This window comes from Coturnix japonica, chromosome 2 (genome assembly GCF_001577835.2).
Source record: "Coturnix japonica isolate 7356 chromosome 2, Coturnix japonica 2.1, whole genome shotgun sequence".
NCBI lineage: Eukaryota > Metazoa > Chordata > Aves > Galliformes > Phasianidae > Coturnix > Coturnix japonica.
In genome coordinates this window covers 29,025,437-29,044,934 of record NC_029517.1, presented here as the reverse complement: position 1 = coordinate 29,044,934, position 19,498 = coordinate 29,025,437, and the positions used below count along the sequence as shown (strand labels likewise).

Below are 19,498 nucleotides of genomic sequence, written 5' to 3'. Positions count from 1 at the left end.
GTAGGAGCCGGGGCAGGGCGGACTTGGCGGCGGGGCTGTGTGGGCTGAGCAGTCGGGCGCCGCGCTCCTCTGTCGCCTTCAGCCGTGCTTTTCGGGGCGCTGTGCCGCTTAAGCGGAAATCTGTTCCCCTCTCCGGCGTGTTCTCGCTGTGTGTTTCGCTCCGTGTGTGTTAGCTGGAGCTCGGTCTGATTCCGGATGAGCCGCTGAAGCTGAACGCCGCTCCCGGGACGTCTGGAGCTGCCGCTGGGGTCCGCCCGTGTTAGCGGCTCCGTGTGTGCGCCGCTTTCCTGCCCACGTCTAAAGAAAATAGGTTAATTGAATCCAGGCGCTTCGAGTTGATGAAATGTCCATTTGAGGGCGAGTGAAGCGATTTGAGATTGAAATACTCCGTTACTTGAAGCCGTTTGGAATGATTCCCCAGCACTTGCTGATGTGGAATGGCTGGAGAAAGGGCACTAAACGAGCTCACTCCTTCCCTGGGGGGTCATTTGTCTGCCCCGAGTTTTTCCTGGGCTCCAGTGTTTGTCACAGACCCGAGAAGGGACACAGGTTGTGTCTTCGTCCCTTGACTCTCATTGATAAATCACAGAGTTCCAGATGCCTCATTCTACTTTTCTAAGTCTGGTTCGCCTACTTAAAGCATTGGTGTTCTGCGCGAAGGTAACCACAGCTTCAATTTCTGCAAGCTTCACTTTATTATTACAGTAATTATTATTATTCCTAGCAATGACTAACCAGTAGAGTTTCCAATCCTGTATCACCTTTCTCCTTTGCTGACAATAGCAGGACACGGGGAAATGGTTTTAAGTTAAAAGAGGGAAGATTTAGGTTGGATGTTAGGGGGAAGTTCTTCACTAGGAGAGTGGTTAGGGCCTGGAACAGGCTGCCCAGGGAGGTTGTGGATGCCCCGTCCTTGGAGGTGTTCAAGACCAGGTTGGACGGGGCCCTGGGCAACCTGATCTAGTAAATATGTATGTTTGGTGGCCCTGATAGGCAGGGGGGTTGGAACTACATGATCCTTGAGGTCCCTTCCAACCCGGTTCATTCTGTCATTCTATGATCCTTGCTCTGGTGTCCAACCACATGCTGCATTAGGCCTCAACTGTCCTATTCGCTTTGTACAGGACTAAGGTCTGGAAGCTGGGAGGGGAACTGGAGGGCAGGGAGATGCTCCGTGTACAGGTGGAGGTACGTGCTGTGCTCTGGGGTGCTGCTGAGCAGCTGTGGTCAGGCTGACGCTGCAGCACGGTCACTGGGGGCAGGAAGTGATGCTGAGCTCTAATGGAGTTGGCTTATTGCAACAGTGTGTGTGCAGCCAGTTTTTGAAAGCATGTATATCATCTTCAAGAATCGAGTCTAACTAGAACACCCATGCATGTATATCTAATAGGTTTTTCTCTTCTTAACGCATATTAGAAGTTTTATTCCATGCTCTCTAGGGTGAAATGTGACACTGTTGTGGCAGTCTTGGATCTCATGGATTCTATTTGTAAGAATGAATTGTTACCTGTCTGCCTTAGCTTGCTCCTCCTGCAGACTTCTCTTCCTACTTTTCTTCACTAGGAGAGTGGTTAGGCCCTGGAACAGGCTGCCCAGGGAGGTTGTGGATGCCCCATCCTTGGAGGTGTTCAAGACCAGGTTGGACGGGGCCCTGGGCAACCTGATCTAGTAAAGGTGTATGTTTGGTGGCCCTGCCAGGCAGGGGGGTTGGAACTACATGATCCTTGAGGTCCCTTCTAACCCGGGTCATTCTGTGATTCTGTGATTCATTCTGTGATTCTGTACTGCTTGTGGCTTCCATGTAGCACATATCATGTGTGCAGAAACACCAGATTGTTACAGATGAAGTTATGACATGAATTAATGCAGTATTTTTAGTGCTGGTTCTGGAGCTCTGTCAGCATGAAGCCCACGGCATATTGTTTCTCATGAACTGAAACAAAAGTTAAGGGCAGCCTCAAGAGTGAAGGAAGAAAATATAGAGCTCACACCGATTCTTTATCACTTGAAGTGTCTGAACTGAGATGACTGCTAAAGAACAGCTCACCACTCAGATAACCTTTGTATTAGTACAGATTTAGTGGCAGTTGTGGCACACGTATAGTCATTAAAAGCACAGTGCTGGCTGAGGTCGGTCGGTGCACTGCAGCTCAGCCCACACGGCCCTGCCTGCCCAGTGTGCGCAGCTCCGCTGACTCAATGCAAGCTCCTTAGGGTCCAAGTCACGTGTTAATATCTAGCAGTGAGCACAACAGTGCTTAATCCTATTTCAGTGTCTGGGTGTTCTACGGTGCTAACCACAGAAGTAAGAGACTTCTGGCATGGAAGGCACTGAGAATTCTCTTTCTTTGGCTGAGGGCTGTCCTACATGTGGTTCTTGAGGTGTAAATACCAATAAATGGAGCTTGATGGGAATCCCTGCAATGTGCAACAGAAGACAAGAAATGAGTGAGAACTGATGTTTGCTGACCTCTGGGCCCCGAGATGAACTTGTGCATTCAGAATCGCTGGGAGCATTAAGCATTGCTGGGAGCTCAGAGGGGTCTCTGAACGTACTAATTGTGTGTCTAACTGCAAGAAAGCCTGATACAGTGGCTGCCTAATAGCATCTTAGTAAGTCACAGGAGGAAGGCAGCATATGTGCTTCCTCACATGCCTCTGGCATTGCTCTTCAGTTTTATAACAGCTTCAATTGACTTTGAACAATTCGTCCTTTGCAGTCACTATACAGCACGTTAGCCAAGCTCTATTCCTTATCTGACCCAGAGGTGTATGTGGATTTTTGGTTCCAGATTCCTCTTTTCCATGTCCAGTTGTTCAGATCTGAGCACCTGACCTGAAGATTTATTCCTTGATTTTTTTTCAGCTGTGGGGGTTTTGTTGGTTGAATCATATTTAGGTTGGCAAATACAAATGCTTCCATTGTAATGATTTCTTTCCTTCTGAATGTTTTCTTTGGCGCTTGTGTTAATATAAGCGCAAGAAAATCAACCTTTCTTCTTCTGGTGCAGTGCATTAATTGGGAATCTTTTGATTTAACTCTTCACAGTTCCAGCATCTTAGTGATAGCTTCAGACTCTGCCTGCATGTTGGTTACACTGAACACCTCTGCCCTCCCCAAAAAGTCAGCAAAAATGTTAGTATGTTGCACTACAAGCATCAAGCAGTGCTTGTGTTTGACTGCGGCTCCTAGAAGAAAGGCAATAATAATCCAAAATAATGAAGCTGAGAAACTAATAGTCCTTATTTGCACCCCTGTTAACTTTAGATCTGTTCTTTGTTTATGGTAACGTTGTATGTTGCACTTTATTGTTGAGTTTCATTAGTGTCTTTGCTGCCAGTAGAAGAATGTGAAGCGCTGGGCTTTCTGTCCAGATGATGTATCCTCTCATTAAAGGTTTTACAGTTGAAGTCTGAAATGTTTCCCTGGCTGAATACGGTCTCACTCTTTCCTCATCTTAATTTCTTCCATTTCTATTATCACTACTTAAGGTAGTACCTCTATGACTCTTTTCACCAAGCATTATCTCTTATCTATTTTCACTCAGAGGGTGGTGACGCACTGGTACAGGTTGCCCAAGGAGGCTGTGGATGCCCCATCCCTGGAGGCATTCAAGGCCAGGCTGGATGTGGCTCTGAGCAGCCTGATCTGGTGGCTGGCGACCCTGCACATAGCAGCAGGGTTGAAACTACATGATCATTGTGGTCCTTTCCTACCCAGGCTGTTCTATGATTCTATAATCTATGGTCACCATCACTTATTCACTTTGAGGTCACCTTTCTTTGTCACCGTCATTTTTATGCCACTTTTTCTCTCCCACATTCTGGAGGTTTTTCCTAGTACACGATTGTTCTGCTTGTTGTCTGTTCCATTTTTCATATACTGTTGGTGAAACCGAATGAATCTTCCAGTCTTAACAGTTCCAATAAAGAACAACTGCGTGGGTTTACACAATTGCCTGAAGCGTTTGCTTCTTTCTGCCTGGACAGTAGCTGAAGCCACAGAAGCGACAAATTCAGACTGGCTTGTCGGGCCCCAGCGGAGTGGTGTGTGTGGGAGACTATCCTTCTCAGCACACAAGCCCGTCTGTGTCATTCTTAATTCTGCTTGTTACAGAAGGTTGTCTTGCCCTTCATGTTTTTAAATGAGCAGACAAGGATACTGCTCTCTGGCACAATTCTGTTCTATGTTAACAACGATTGACTCATTTTTTGTTGTTGTTGTTGAAATCATAGAATCCATGGAATCACCAAGGTTAGAAAAGCCCTCCAGTATCACCCATTCTGACTGTCTACCTATCATCAGTATTTCCCACTAAAGCATGTCACTCTGTACAACATCTAAATGATTCTTGAACGCCTCCAAGGCTGGAGATTCCACCACGTTCCTGGCAGCCTGTTCCAGCACCTGACCACTCTTTTCTAGGACCTTGATATCTTTCTTGCAGTGTGGGACTCAGACTGAACTCAGTACTCAAGGTGCTGCCGTACCAGGGCTGGGTACGGAGGAATAATCATTTCCCTGCTCCTGCTGGCAACACTATTGCTGATACAAGCAAGGATGCCGTTGGCCTTGTTGGCCACCTTAGAACACTTCTGGCTCATGTTTAGCTGAGTGTTGACCAATACCCCCAGGTCCATTTCTTCTACAAGCCTGTAGCATTGGCTGGTGGTGTTGCAGCTGAAGTGAAGCACCCACCACTTGGACTTGCTGAACTTCATCCCATTGGCCTCAGCTCAGCAATCAACCTGTTTAGGTCCTGCTGAAGGGCCTTCCTACCCCCTGGCAGATAGACATTCCCTCCCAACTTGGTGTCATCTGCAAACTCACTGAGGGTACGCTCAATGCCCTCATCCAGGTCATTAATAAAGGTATTGAGCATGACAGGCCCCAGTATCAACCTTTGGGGAACACCACTCATGACCAGTTGTCAGCTGGTTTTAACTCCATTCACCACCACTCTCTGGGCCTGGCCATTCAGCCAGTTCTTTATCCAGCTAAAAGTGTATTTGTCCAAGCCATGGGCTGCTGGCTTTTCCAGGAGAATACTGGGGGAGACGGTATTGAAGGCTTTGTCTCCATTCTTTTCAGTGCAATTGTTTTGTAGTGTGTCCAGAAAAGCCTTGAGAAGGAATGGAGAGAATCACAGAATCACAGAATTATCAAGGTTGGAAAAGACCTAGAAGATCATCTAGTCCAACCATTACCAATACTTCCCAGCTAAATCATATTCCTCAACACAACATCCAAACGTTTCTTGAACACTCCCACGGTTGGTGACTCCACCACCTCCCTGGGCAGTGCATTCCAATGCCTGACTACCCTTTCCGAGAAGTAATACTTCCTAATGTCCAGCCTGAATCTCCCCTGGCGCAGCTTAAAACCATTCCCTCTAGTTCTATCACTGATTACATGAGTTATAGAGAGCAATAAGGTCTCCCCTGAGCCTCCTCCAGGCTGAGAGTTTCTTCAGAGCCGCGATGCCTTACACAAAACATGCTGTTCTAAGAGAGCTTTTGCAGTCTTGTTTGTAATGGCAAGAGATGACTTTAAAACCAGTCCTGATAAGCTTTATTGTCACAAGGGTTCTGCCACTAACAGAAGAGCAGCAACGTCTCCCCTAAACAAGATGCAGAACACGTCTTGCTCATCTTGGTGTCTGAAGCTGCTCTGGCTGCAACCAAAGAAGCTTCTTTAATAGTTCTATAAAATCCTGTCTACTGTCAAAGTGAATGGTGGCTGTGTCCCTCATGTGTGATAAATAGGAATGCTGAGATCCCCTGACAGCATGAACTGTGAATTTAAGTGCAACTTACAATGTATTGGCAGGGTAGAAGAGAAATTTCATTATGAAGTCGTTACTACCCTTCCAAATCTTTTAATTAAAAGAAAAAGGAAGAGTCTCTTAATTGTCTGCGGTGCTGCTTACGCACTTTATGTAAATTATCAGTAGCAGTGGGGATCCCCAGGCACCTCCTGGTCATTACCATCTGCCTACTGGGGAGCTGATGCAGTTAACCTCAAAGGATGTGGCCTACAGAGAGCTCACGTGGTGAGATGACTCTGCTACGAGTTTGTGGTGCCTTTCTCAGGTTCCCTCCCTCATACCCTGCTGTGTGCCAAAGAGAGGCAGGTTGATACTTGCTGAGAGATTCCATTCCACAATTTAGAAGCCTTTTTTTTTTTTCCTTTTTCCCCCTTCTAATGGGATGTATCTGTCTGCTGCTCAGCGGTCCGTGACCTGTGCAACCATTTGGGTAGCAGATGTTCAAAGAGCAAGGTAGCATGTATCGCACAGTTTGGGTCCAGCAAATTGCAGGTCTTTGCTTTTTAAATAAGTGAGAATGGAACAAAAGAATGTCTTATTGCATTTATTTTTTTTCCCCAGCTCTATACAGTGAGATTTCTCTTTCATGTTTATGCTAACAAGCAGGAATGATTAATAAGCCTTTGAGGTCTGTGCTGGTGTTGTGATGTCCTGGAAGTTCTCAGAAATGGTTTTGCTTGCGGTTAGGCTGGGTTAACTGGGTTTGTGGAACAGAACAGAGCAGTTATCTTCAGTTTCCTTAAAAGATAGCATTCTGTAAGTGGTTTGGTCACTTGTTAAGATGTAGGACGGGACAAGAGAAGATGGACACAAACTGACACGTGGGAAACAAGGAACAACAGGAAATTGTATATGGAGAGGGGAGAATCTAGATTAAATCTTCTTCTGTTACTGAAGTCTAGCAACAGCCATTTTGGGGAAGAAAAGCTGATATTTCCTTCGTAAGTCCCAACAGTTGAAGGAGGAGAACTCAGTACTGGTCTACTGGACTTTGTTATGTAAGTAAGAAAGACTTTGTCAGTAAGAAAGTTACCAGCTTTTGGGAAGTGCATGCTGTAGGTGTACCCTTAGGAGCATCAACATGTACTGTGTACTGAATAAAATATTAGGTGATTAAGACTGATCATGGACCCTCATTTTCCTACCACTGTTCTGCTGGTACCTCTACCAGGCTGAGAGGGCACACAGCTGGGGAGGCGAAATGCAAAATAAACACAACATTTGTATACGGAGTAAAAATGTGGGGCAAAATATTACAATGGTTTCTTGTCATCTTTAACTGAATGATGGTAATAATTTATACTGAAAGACCGTTGTGTGTTAATTCTGATAGGCAGCTTAGCGACTCCAGAACTGGTTAGTTAGAAGTAAGCTAAGCCCAAACTGGTACATTATAGTTTGCTTGCTTGCTGGGTGAAAGTTCTTACACCACTGCCACAGCTGCTGACATTGAGGAAGTGTGAGACCCATTCATTCATTCTTTCCTGTGATGAGAGTTTTTACTGTTTGTTTTGTTTTGTATTTCAAGAAGAAAGGCACAATCTCTGAGTTCATTCCACGTATCTCGTCTGCAAGGCAATAAAACTAGAAGCATTTAGTATCACATTAACCTTATGGACCTTATAAAATGAAGGCTCACTGAATGTCTTCCAGAGCTCAGAGAATTACAAATGGCTGAAAAAAGGGAACTTAATGAAGTAGAGAACCACTGTTATGAATAAATAAAGTCCCTGCCTTTTAGCTTATGTCCAGCTATATGGCCTATTAGCTGTGTAGCTGGAACAAACTCTTTCTTATTCTGTTTCCTACAATAAGAATAGACAAGTACAACTGGCTTTTTTCCGTTCAATTTACTGAATAAATATGGAAATTCATGTCAGATTTAAAAATCAGATGTTAGAATTTTCCACAGCATGGCAGAATCTCAGGCTTTTTTTCCACGAGCTCCTTTTTTCCCCTATATATTATACCCTATTGTATTCTATCCTTTGAAACTCAGCAGGATCAAGTCTTCCTGTAAATTCACAGCTGAGCCATTTCCAGGATGTTACTCTGGCAAATTAATTTTTTTTCTTGGAAAAAAAAAAAAAAATATATATATATTGGCAGACATTCACAAAATAGAATGATTGAAAAGAGTGGTTAGCATTTTTTTTCCTCTTTTATTGCAGGAGCACTCAAGCATACAAGGTCACTTTCTTCTGCTACGTCATATATGTGGAATTGCTGGTGTAGTGAGGATCCCTTACTGGCGATAATCTTACATTTCAAAAGATCAGGTTTCAAGTAATGGGACACCACTGATTGTCCTGAATGCACGCGAGGTCATTGTTTTTTATCAGGCAAGCTTCTACAACCTTCTTTTAGTCCTGGCTGATTATTGTGATAAGCTGGATGGGGAAGATCTTCCCATTTATTCCTGGCTGTATCTTTGTCTTCTTACTTTAAAGCATATGACTTTCTCAGTCCCATTGTAAGTGGTAACGATACAGTGACTGTATTTGGCTGTCAAGTGCCTGAGTGCTCTCACTTCAGGAGATACTTGTGGAGCTTCTGTAATGGCGGCTGCTGCGAGCTATAGAGGCACAGCAAATCTTTGCCTATTTGGCATGGCTCAATACTTGAAAGCATCAACATTTTTCTGACTCTGGATGATGTATCAGTCTTGGTAATCCAGACGTAATGACAGTTTGGATTGAATTACCAAATATTTATTGCCAAGTGAGCTTCCATTATTTACTTAACCTTGCACTCTGGTCATATTAAATGTAGAAATATCCTATATTCAGTGCAGAACAAGAGTTGTGCACTTCTGCTGTTTTCAAATGAAACTATTAAACAGAACTTTAGTGTGCAGAGCCCTTCTACCTAAGGGTTGCCTTTATTTGCTGTTATGTGAATTTTATCTTCTGGAAAATAAAATGCTGGATGTTAGGAAGATATCACACCTCTCCCAGGACAAATTGGCTCCCAGCTCCCAGCATTTGCATCATTCAGAACTCAAATTAAGGAGGAAATTTCATTCTTCATTCCCCAGCAGTCCTGAAGTGCATTGCCACTCAGTCAGCTGTGCAGTGTGTTACTTTGGGAGAGAGGAGGTGTAGAATGCAGCGTGGATAAAACCATTTAAAGGGAACTAGAGATGAAGGCTGGGTATCCAAATGAAGGCTGGGTATCCAGATTTTTCTATATGAATACATACAGCTTCTTATTCGTAATGGTAAATGTTAGATTTGCATTGGATTTACAGGTTAGATTGTAAAGGCTCACAGGCTGAAGCACAGGAGTCTTCTTCTTTCAAACAAAAAATGATGATCTCTTCTCATGCTTTTGACAGCATGAAGTGACTGTAAGGAAATTTGCTGAGTAACAGTCATGTCTTTGTGGAGGGAAGTATACTGGACTACTTGTTAAGAAGGAGATGAAAGGATATGACTGAGTTCCCAAAAGTAAAACCTGTGCATGTAAGTCAGTTTCATCTGACAGTGTCTGTAATGTGAGCCTTATGCAGTCAAGAGGAAAATACTATATATTCTTTTAGTAGCTTACATTTTAAAAATTAAATTAAACAGATGATGTGCAACTTCTTTAATCAGTGCCTTCCCTGCCATTTAGGGATGTTTAGGCCTATCTGTTCAGGCTCTTTCATCTTAGAAGTTGTCCATTGCACGCTGCATCCAACAAGGGATTTCCAGGCTGGATTCTGCAGCAGCTCAGCAGTTCTGCTTTGGATTTCTGAATTCCTCAGCCTTCCCGACTTCTTCAGCTAATTCCTTTTGCTTGTCGTTCACTTGTTGGAGAAGTTAATCTCTTACAATGCACAGTTCCCCGTGACTATAATGAAATCTATAACGAAGCTGGATTTTTGGGATCTATTGCAGACCTGCAGCGCTCCATACAGGACAGTTCTTCCTTAAAGGACCTTTTTGGACCAAAACACAGTGTATTCTTACTTCGTAATGTCTCAGTTTTATATAATGTATCTATTTTAGTCCATCACAGTTGTAAGTTGTATAGATGTGCACCACCCACTTCTGTTTATTCTGAATAACAAGATGTGCTTTAGCTGCTAAGGCTCTACCGTCCCTGTTAATTTTAGCCTTACATTTAATACCCAATTCAAGTTCTTCCATTTCGTAATACAGGCCTTTTCTTTTTTTAATTTTTCCCCCTCTTTTATTGTTATTACTTCTAAACTAGTACACCGATACTTCAAAGCATTTGATGTGGTCATGCAAATTGGACTGGACAGTCTACTGGTCAGCCTGACCGCTGTTGCCATCCATGCCAGGGCTTTGTCTTCTATCAAATGATCAGAGATTAGAATCCTTCTTGGCCACATCCTCATTTTCCTCTGCTTGTGTAGTGAGGCTGCATGACAGCATTGCGTGGGTGCCCAATAACTTCCACTTCTCACTTCCATCTGTCAGTCCCTTCTCCAGTGTGTCACCTTGTCCCCCAGGTTCAGCATTTTGATCTCATCAATCACAGAATGACCCGGGTTGGAAGGGACCTCAAGGATGATGTAGTTCCAACCCCCCTGCCTGGCAGGGCCACCAAACATACACCTTTACTAGATCAGGTTGCCCAGGGCCCCGTCCAACCTGGTCTTGAACACCTCCAAGGACGGGGCATCCACAACCTCCCTGGGCAGCCTGTTCCAGGGCCTAACCACTCTCCTAGTGAAGAAATGGCGTCCATTCATGAGGAGAGTTGCCACAAGTAACTGGGAGGACTCTGGAGTTTCACTCACCTTTCTTTCTCTCTTTGTTGTTTTAATTTCTCTTAAATCACCTGAGATGCGGCTGGATCGGTTGTTTGAAGTCTTGCTATATAAATAACCTTCGGGGCTTTTCCTCTTAATCTGTTCTTCAACTGTATTTTGAGGAACTTTGAACAGCCAGGAGAATTACAGCTTTGGTTCAGCAGGGAAGTACCGAAAGTGCAAAGAGGAGGCAAAAGGCCTTCATTTGTGAATTATTTGCTATGATGAGGAAAACATTCACTTGAATGGAACTTGAGGTGTCTTTCTATCTAAATTCACATTAAGTGCGCATCTATCTACAGAGAAATATTTGTATGAGAGAAAACATATCTCAAGTCATATAGAAGTGAAAATATCTGTATGTTAATATATACTTCTATTTCCCCATAACGTCACATATACAGCAATAGCAGTTGCCATAATTTTTCCTGGGCTATTATTACAGCTGAATGAAGCAATCTTGCAGGTCACAAGATGCAGAGAAAAGCATCTGGTAAATGAATGCATTCTGGAATGTGTAGACACGTAATTGGCCGTTTCTATTTCTGTGTATTTGTACAGGAAAAATTCCTTGAATAAGCCAACTTGGAGTAGGTTGCAACTTCTGGACAATGACAGAAATTTTATTCTCATGAGTTTTGTTGTTTTAATGAATGGCAAAGCAGTTATGTTACTGTTTCCATGGAAGTTTTGTAAATATTGAGGTTTCAATTGTCCTGACTTGAAACTGAATGTGCTCTGCTTGTGTGGGTTTCTGTGTGCGGGTATGAGACTAAGAAGAACAGATCACAGAATCACAGAATGACCTGGGTTGGAAGGGACCTCAAGGATCATGTAGTTCCAACCCCCCTGCCTGGCAGGGCCACCAAACATACACCTTTACTAGATCAGGTTGCCCAGAGCCCCATCCAATCTGGTCTTGAACACCTCCAAGAACAGAAAGGCTTATACTTACACAGATGTTCTGATTTTGGAGACAAATCACCCTTTTCTAGTATCTTTTCTCTGATCTTCAGATCCAGATTAACTGGATTTAATAATAATAATAATTTAATAATAACTACACGTTATTGTAGTTGAGTACATTTTGTACTCTGGTTTTAAATATGGATGGGAGATGGCTTGTGCAGCCACCCCTGTCCCATGCTGCCTGTGCCTGGCTGCCACTGCCAGCCAGCGGGACACTGAGTCCTGGGTCACTGCAGTTACCGTATAACACCAGGAGTGCTTTGATCCACAAGAGGTTCATGGTGTCGAGTGTGCAGGTATTTTTTAGATGTTCAACTGTGCTGAATTACCAAATAGGCTGTTGTGACTTTCAAACAAAAATGCCGTCTGTGATTGTGGCTGAAGGTCTTTGTATTAAGTCTCTAGAAAATTCATCCCTATGTTTTGTGTTGTTTATCCATATCTAGGTCTGCTACTTCAGAAAGCAAAGCCTTACAGGCTTTGTTATTGCATTTACCAGAAGTGGATGGAAGAAGTCTGTCTCTGCACTGACAGCAGGGAGTCCTTCCTTCTCGTCTTCTGCTCTGTGTCAGCTCTACTAGCAGAGCATGGATGTTCTAATGTAGAACAGCACATGTCAGGAGGTTTGCTTTAACATTTCTCACAATAAACAACAAATACACAGAGTTCCTTTAGACTGTTCTATCCAGCCTGCTCCTTGTCTCACAAGTGCTAGGCCAGAGGACAGGAAGTGTGGGATACCGGCTTTGGGCTTGTTCAGTGCAGGAGGTTCCTCCTGGCAGACCTCCAGCTGTGCTCCTTCAGTGCGTGCACAGCTCTGCAAGGCAAGCAGGGCTGGAGTCGGCTGGCCCCTCTTTTCATCTCTAATGCCACATGCAGTAATTCTTATGGTCTGATGAATACTTTTTTTCCATAAATAGCAACGCTCTTGACTGCACGCACCACAGACAAGGGATGAGGACAACCAGAATTCTTAAAAATAAGAGTATTTTTTTTGTTTTATTTTGTTTTTTGGGGGGTTTTATTTTGGGGGGGAGCATTGTTTGTTTGTTTGCCTTTTTAAATTAAGACCTCAGCTCAGTAAAAATGAGCAGAGGATAGATAAAGCCCCCCTCCCCTGGCCTTGAGCAGTAGACAAAGTGGGGAACTTCAGTTACATAATGATTTATAATGCTGGTTAACAAAATGCTGAATCTGTTGGACATATTTCTAGTTGTCAGCCAAATTTTCTGCCTTTATCAGCTCAGAGAGGGAAAATAAAGCCTGCTGCACAGAACTTTGCATTTAAGTTTTTTGAAATCCTGATGTAATGCAAGAAGGCAGAATAACTTGTTCCATGCCTTTAGCAGGATGGTGTAGTCTCTGCTGCTGTAGCAGATGTTGGACCCCTCATATATGTAATGCTAATACAGAAGCAGCAGGCGAGGATCAAGCTGCACACGTGTGCAGGAGGACACTTGCCCTTGTCTTCTTCCCCTGTGCTGCTGAGCTGAGGAAAGCACTTGGGTACCAGGGCAGTACTTTGGAAGCATCGGGCAAGTGGGATTCAGTAGCAGAGCAGAGAAATGGCAGAGCTTGGATGGGAGCAGCTATGTGTGCTTCACTTGCTGACTGTAGTTGGAGCCAGAGCGATTGGTGGGAGAGCAAACAGCAGCCTGATGTGACCAGGAGTGCTGCACGAGTATTTGAGACTCCAACTTGTCTCAGTGATTTTCTTCCTTTTTCTCTGTGATGATGGCCAATTGGCTATACCTATTTGCTTTTTTTTCTTTTTTCCTCTTTCTGAAAGACAGAAGGGCGGGGGGGGAGCGATTAGATTCCAAGTTATATTTAGCTTGGAGCAATTAAAGCTAGCACAACTTTATGGCATTTGTAACTAGCTTATCTATCATTCAAACTATAAGATGTTAATGTGTGGTTTCAGTCAGACCTGGCATTACTGATGGCTTTTGCTCACATGCGTCGAACTGAATGTAGAAGCCATGCTTACTGCAGGCTGATTTTGGCAAGATGCTTGCTTTCTTACTGCTATTTTGTTCTCAGTTCCATTTTCAGTGTCAATCAGCATAATTTCATGCCGCTTCCAAAAATGGGGTAGCTGCTCTGTGTTCCTGTGTGCAGCTGCTTGGTTTGTTCTTTTTATTGCATGGATTTTGGCATCCATGCAATGAGCTGGTTCAGCTAACAGTGTGGCTAAAAATCTGGCTTTTTTGCTGTCTAAGTTATTAGATCAATTACTTGAGTTACTTGGATTAATTTCCCGATCTCATTCCAGTCATGATGCTACTGGCTTGACTAGGAATTGCAGCAGGAACAAAGGGCAAACATAGAGAAGGTGAGAGAATTGGCCAATCAGCCCTAAAGGGCCTAGTTCTGCCTACCATTCTGTAGGTACCATTCTGCATTACTCTTGGATTTCCTTTCCGGTGACCTGTTAGGATTGCTGCGTAAGGGCTGACAATAGCAGGACACGGGGAAATGGTTTTAAGTCAAAAGAGGGAAGATTTAGGTTGGATGTTAGGGGGAAGTTCTTCACTAGGAGAGTGGTTAGGCCCTGGAACAGGCTGCCCAGGGAGGTTGTGGATGCCCCGTCCTTGGAGGTGTTCAAGACCAGGTTGCACGGGGCCCTGGGCAACTTGATCTAGTAAATGTGTATGTTTGGTGGCCCTGCCAGGCAGGGGGGTTGGAACTACATGATCCTTGAGGTCCCTTCCAACCTGGGTCATTCTGTGATTCTGTAAGGTCTGACCTTGTGGTTCCCCTTTAGGGTCCCTGCTATTTCAGTGTGATATGTAACATATTTCTGATGAGTAACGTAATTTTCTCAGATTAATTTATATCAGATTATTCCTTCTGTTTTTCTTACTTGGTTCATAACATCAACTCAAAAAGTTAAATGCCCTGTTTCTCAAAGCTTGGTGTTTGTGTTTATTTGTAGGGGCTTATCATCAAGTTGTTCTATTGCCTTGAACATAAGAAGTTTATTGTGAGTGATTGGTTGGAAGTTTTTAATGTGACAAAATTTTTGATATACTAAGAAAGATACCAGCCACAGATCTGGGAAAGTCTGACTAATAAAATTGTAAAGCTGGTTCATCACTCAAATATGTTATTATTTCATCTGCTTCTGCCCACTACAGGCTCCTACAGGCTAAAAATGTCAACGGGCTATTGCATTAATAGCTGTTTTAAGTCGCCAATCTTAAAAGGCAGCACAAAAAAGAACTTTGAATTAATATGAAATATCGTGGTTAACACAGTTTTTCCAGCCTTAATATTTTGATACACAAACTTATACATTAAAAGATCAAATCCTAAAATTAGATCACAGATGTTTAGAATAAAAACCAGCTGGGGGTGGTGGTGGCATATCTAGGAGTGTAACAAACAGAAGAAGCAAGGAATTAAGTATAAACGTGACATTAGGAGTTATTAAATGTAGACAATTGGTAAAAGAAGGCAAATGTATTACTTGAAGCTCAGTGAACTGACAACAGAAAAAATGATTTGTTTTCTTATTCTTTGGAAAACATGCCGACATTTTAAGAATAACACTAAGTGAAGGCAGTAATGCCACTAACTCAGCAAATGTGAAATAAGAGTTAAAAGCTTTCCAGATATTCACAGATCATTTTCTCTAGCTCCCTCGTACTTTCCAGGTATGGGAGGACAAAGTAGCAGGAAGTTTATTTTAAGTCTGGTATGTTTGTTTTCAGATCCAGCAGCAGACTCACATGAGCTTCCCAGGTGTTGCCTAATGGAATTGCTTGGACTTCTACCACTCTAAAAGAAGAGATTTGAATATTAGAGGGTCAGCTCCGAGGGACTGCCCACTCACTGTAAGTCAGCCTTCCTTATGATGTGGATTTTGTTCCCTTTCTATGGGAAAACAGAACTGTAATTGACGTGGAGTCTTTTCCAACCTAGAGGGGATGTGATGACAGAGTTGGTATGAGAAGCTTCTTGCTGTGAACAGTTACCCTTTATTGGATCCCATTTATGTGGACTCATACAGGGAGAGAGAATTGCATTTTTATTGGCATAGAGGCAGCACTTCCATCTCCTTTCGCGATGACTGTGCTCAACTGAGTTTAGAAGAATTGAAGGATGTAGAAATTCTTTCAAGCTCTGTATCTCAGAGTTTCTATTGTGAGCATGTACTAAGTATTGTGAGGTGCATATTGCTCAGGAAGGACTTGTGTTCCTTTGGAATGCCAGAGTTGAGTCATGAAAGCTGAAGTATGCAACAGGCACAGGGTTTGGATCTCTGCAAGATGTGGCTGCTCTTTATCAAATAAACATCCATGTGCATTTTTTGCTTCTACAAACTGGAGACTGGAAAATAGAGGAGAGCAACAAATGGAAAACGTTCCTACTTGGTTTATTTGCTTTGGTAGGTACTGCTATACTTCTACAACGGTCTCATTCTGGGAGGCGCCCAGTAGCTATAGGATCTTTTTACCTATGCAAATAACAGAGTTTATCAAACAGGGTTACTAAAACATTAACTGACAATGTTGCCATGTTTTATATGTAAGTAGTGAAGTAATGTTGCTTGTCTACAGACTTGCAGAAAGTTTTGTGTACTTGGCAGAAATGAGTATAGCCCTGCCACACCCTAAAGCACAACACGTGGCTATTTTATTTTCAGAAGGGATTTATGAGAAAAAGGTATGTTAATTACCTTCTGTAGAGTAGCACACAAAATCTTCCCTTTGTGTATCCTCATCTCTAACTTCTGGTGCAAGAACAATCTCTGTTGAAAAACAGTTTTGTTAGTTGCTAAAAGGAAGGGTGATAGATTTACTGGGACAGAAAACTAACAGAGTTTGAACAATTACAGAGAGGAAATTCTTTGTGGCTCTTAGAGATATGGAAAAAGGCTGCTATGAGAATCATTACTTCTCAAAAATATTTTTGTTTTCTTACTGGCATAGTGCTACCCTGTTGAAATATGTTCCTGGAATCCTTGAAGATTCTGTAACCTTCTTTCATTGAATCATAGAATGGCCTGGGTTGAAAAGGACCTCAAAGATCATTTAGTTTCAACCCTTCTGCTATGTGCAGGGTCACCAACCATTAGACCAGGCTGCTCTTCTTTCTTAAGAGATGTTAAATCTCACAGTAGCGCATGGTGTAGTTCATTTTATGAAGTTGAAAACTAAATCTGTGGCTTATTATAGAAGCAGTTTATATATGTTACTTTGTAAAGAATTATTTACTACTCACTTGAGAATAGGAAAATATTGTGAAGGAAGTTTTCCTTGTTTCTTGACCTTCATGGAACTCCATTCACTGGTAATTTGTCACAGTTTTCCCAACCTGAAATTACAAGTTCAGTTCTTGTATGTACTACGTGTGTTGAATTCTGTTCTTCTATTACTTGAAGCATGAGCACAGTCGAATTAAATGTTTTTCATAGTATTTCATAATATTTATTTTGTAACATTTATCAGTATTCAGCTTATGAACAGTAGCAGTTCAGCAGTGTCTGCTCTTTACTCTTATATGAGAAACTCTTGTAAAGAACTATGGATTCTGTGCTAAAATATATTGTTTATTGCTTCCTTTGAAAGAAAAAGCAGTCATATCTTAGTGTGCATGTGCTTCTAAATGCAAAAATAACCAGTGATCACAAACTTAGCTCTTTGTTGTGCACAGGCTAGTTTGTGTAACTTCACGTTTTGTGTCTTGGATGAATGTCTAAGCATTTCTTGGGGACTTAGTTAGGAATACTTTCTTTGACTTGTTCAATGGATAGTAGCATAGGTAGATGTTTCTGGAGAACAAGAAAGGGGATGATTGGAGAAGGAGAGAAAAAAATATACTTGTAACTTCACTGTCTCAGTAGTTGCTACTGAATCAAATTAATTTTCTTGTTTTTAAGGATTAAAATAAGCTGTATGTATATGCATCCCGGATGGCATCTTATGCATGGAAAAGTGGAGGAGCAAGATGACTTCACCTCTTAAGAATGCAGTTTATAGGTTTTGTTTTAGTCACAGGCACTTAGATTATAAACAGAGATAACATCCAATCAGACAGAACAACTGCTTGGAACAACTGGGCTTCTGGTTTAGTATGATTCCAGAATAATGTAAGTTTTAGAATTTGCCTCAGTAGAAATGAAATGTTTGGGAAGTTACAAAATGTGGATCAAATGTGCAGTCACAATTTTTTTTTAATAGCTTAAATGCCTCTTAAGGGAATTTGTAAACAGCACCTGTGTCTTGGACTGATGTTGGGCTTGAGGAGGTAAGACACTGTGAACTGTGTGAGCCTGTGGTCTCTTGCAAAAGGGTCACAGCATGTTGCAGCCTCGAAATTCAGATCTTTCTAGTAGTTACTAATTCCTGCATTGTGAGAGACCTGAACTCAAGTGCTTGATATAGGCAATTAGCGTAGCCAAAAGTAACATGTGAGAGAGGATTATGAGTCTTGACTCCTGTTACCCAAACCTGTGATTCCTCATGCTTATACACAGAGAAAAGTAGCATCTGCTGTGTCTCGACGTTCTAGAAGCAATTGCGTTGGTTCTCCTGCATTTTACGAAAAGGAGCAAATTACCTTTTTGTTGTTGCCACTGGGAGGATTTTAACAAAGAGAGGTTCTGTATTTTGGTTTCTGGAAAGTGATATGGATAGTCCATGTCTTTACCGCTGAGCAGACACATTCCCTTTTTACCTGAAGTTCACCATGAAGCCAAACCTTTGATATAATGCTTGCAGAAACCCTCATTTCTCATGAAATGTGTCCCTCATTTTACATGTGAATCTCAGACAACATCTCGGTTTTCAGTGTATGTTTGAATGTATGTTTCCATCAGGGTTATATATTTATCTAGAGAAACCAAGTCACTTTTTTCCTGTTTTGGCTATTGTAAATTTGAGATGAGGTGTTTGCTTGTTTTCCAGTTGAAGAAAAAATAATAATGATACATCAGATATATTATAAGGCAAAAGGTTTGTCACTTTTCAAGGGACAACTTGAAGAGGAAACTTATTTATGAAGAGCAACCATTAAATGTGACCAGGGCCCCTTGCTTTTCAGCTGTGCAATGGCAGAGGTTTTACATGCAAACTGATTGTGTAGGAGGGAAGGAGAGTTGTATTTCTTTGTGGACTCCTTGAGTAGTATGGTAATGGGGTGTGGGAATGCATTTTGATCCTGGCGTATATTGTTGTGAATGAGGTATGTTTTTGGCCTTTGAATTCTTTGCTCGTTCTCTGACTTCTTGTTTAAATGCCTTATGCTCCCATTTGCTTCTGGAAAAAAGGTCATATCCTCATTTTAATTTGAAAAAAAAGTTATTGTGGCAATAGTTACTTGAAGAAGAAATGAAAATTGTGTTGCTCCCTAGATTTGAAGAAGTTTCCCACTAGGCAGAAAAGGATATATATTATTAAAGTAGGTACTTTCCAAGGAGAAGATTACTTTAAAAACTGCGTGAAACTTAAACAGTATATTTATATACACACACATTTATATATAAACCATCTATGTGAAGTTTACCATCAATGCGCTTCTGCAGAATCTTATCTTATTTATCATCACTTTGATCCAGAAATGTAATCTGTTGCTGTTTTTGGGGTTGTCTTTTTGTTTTGTTTTATTATACATCTTATCAAAGCATGAATGATGGGAGAGGAAAAAGAAAATTCTGACCAAGGATGATTGGTAGGTAATCTGGTAGGGAGTATAGCAGGCCTGGTAACTTTGTAGGCACAACAGAGTGCATCAAAGTAATGCAATATAGAATTACCTTGACAGGCTTTAGGAGGTTTTCGGTGTAGCTGTCTAATTTACTCTAACTCTATGGTCTTTGTATTTTGTCCAGGTAACTTCTGTGTTGCCTTATCTCCCAGAAGAGGTCTGGGTGTTACTTCTGTGTAAAGGGAAATTCCAGTGTGCTGTTACTTCCTGAGGCTTCTGAGCA

The 19,498-nt window shown here is 42.1% G+C and overlaps 1 protein-coding gene across 8 annotated transcripts in view; it reads left to right on the top strand.

Annotated features, from left to right (window-relative positions):
- OSBPL3 (oxysterol binding protein like 3) overlaps nucleotides 1–19,498 on the top strand; it is an 81,148-nt gene that overhangs the window by 111 nt on the left and 61,539 nt on the right. For 7 of the 8 annotated variants that reach the window (XM_015853793.2, XM_015853791.2, XM_032443188.1 and 4 more), the window contains exon 2: nucleotides 15,279–15,401. The gene's annotated coding sequence lies outside the window, so the exon portion shown is untranslated. Of the gene's footprint in view, nucleotides 1–15,278; nucleotides 15,402–15,754; nucleotides 15,956–19,498 lie in introns of those variants that run through there. The other variant, XM_032443187.1, reaches the window with a different exon arrangement.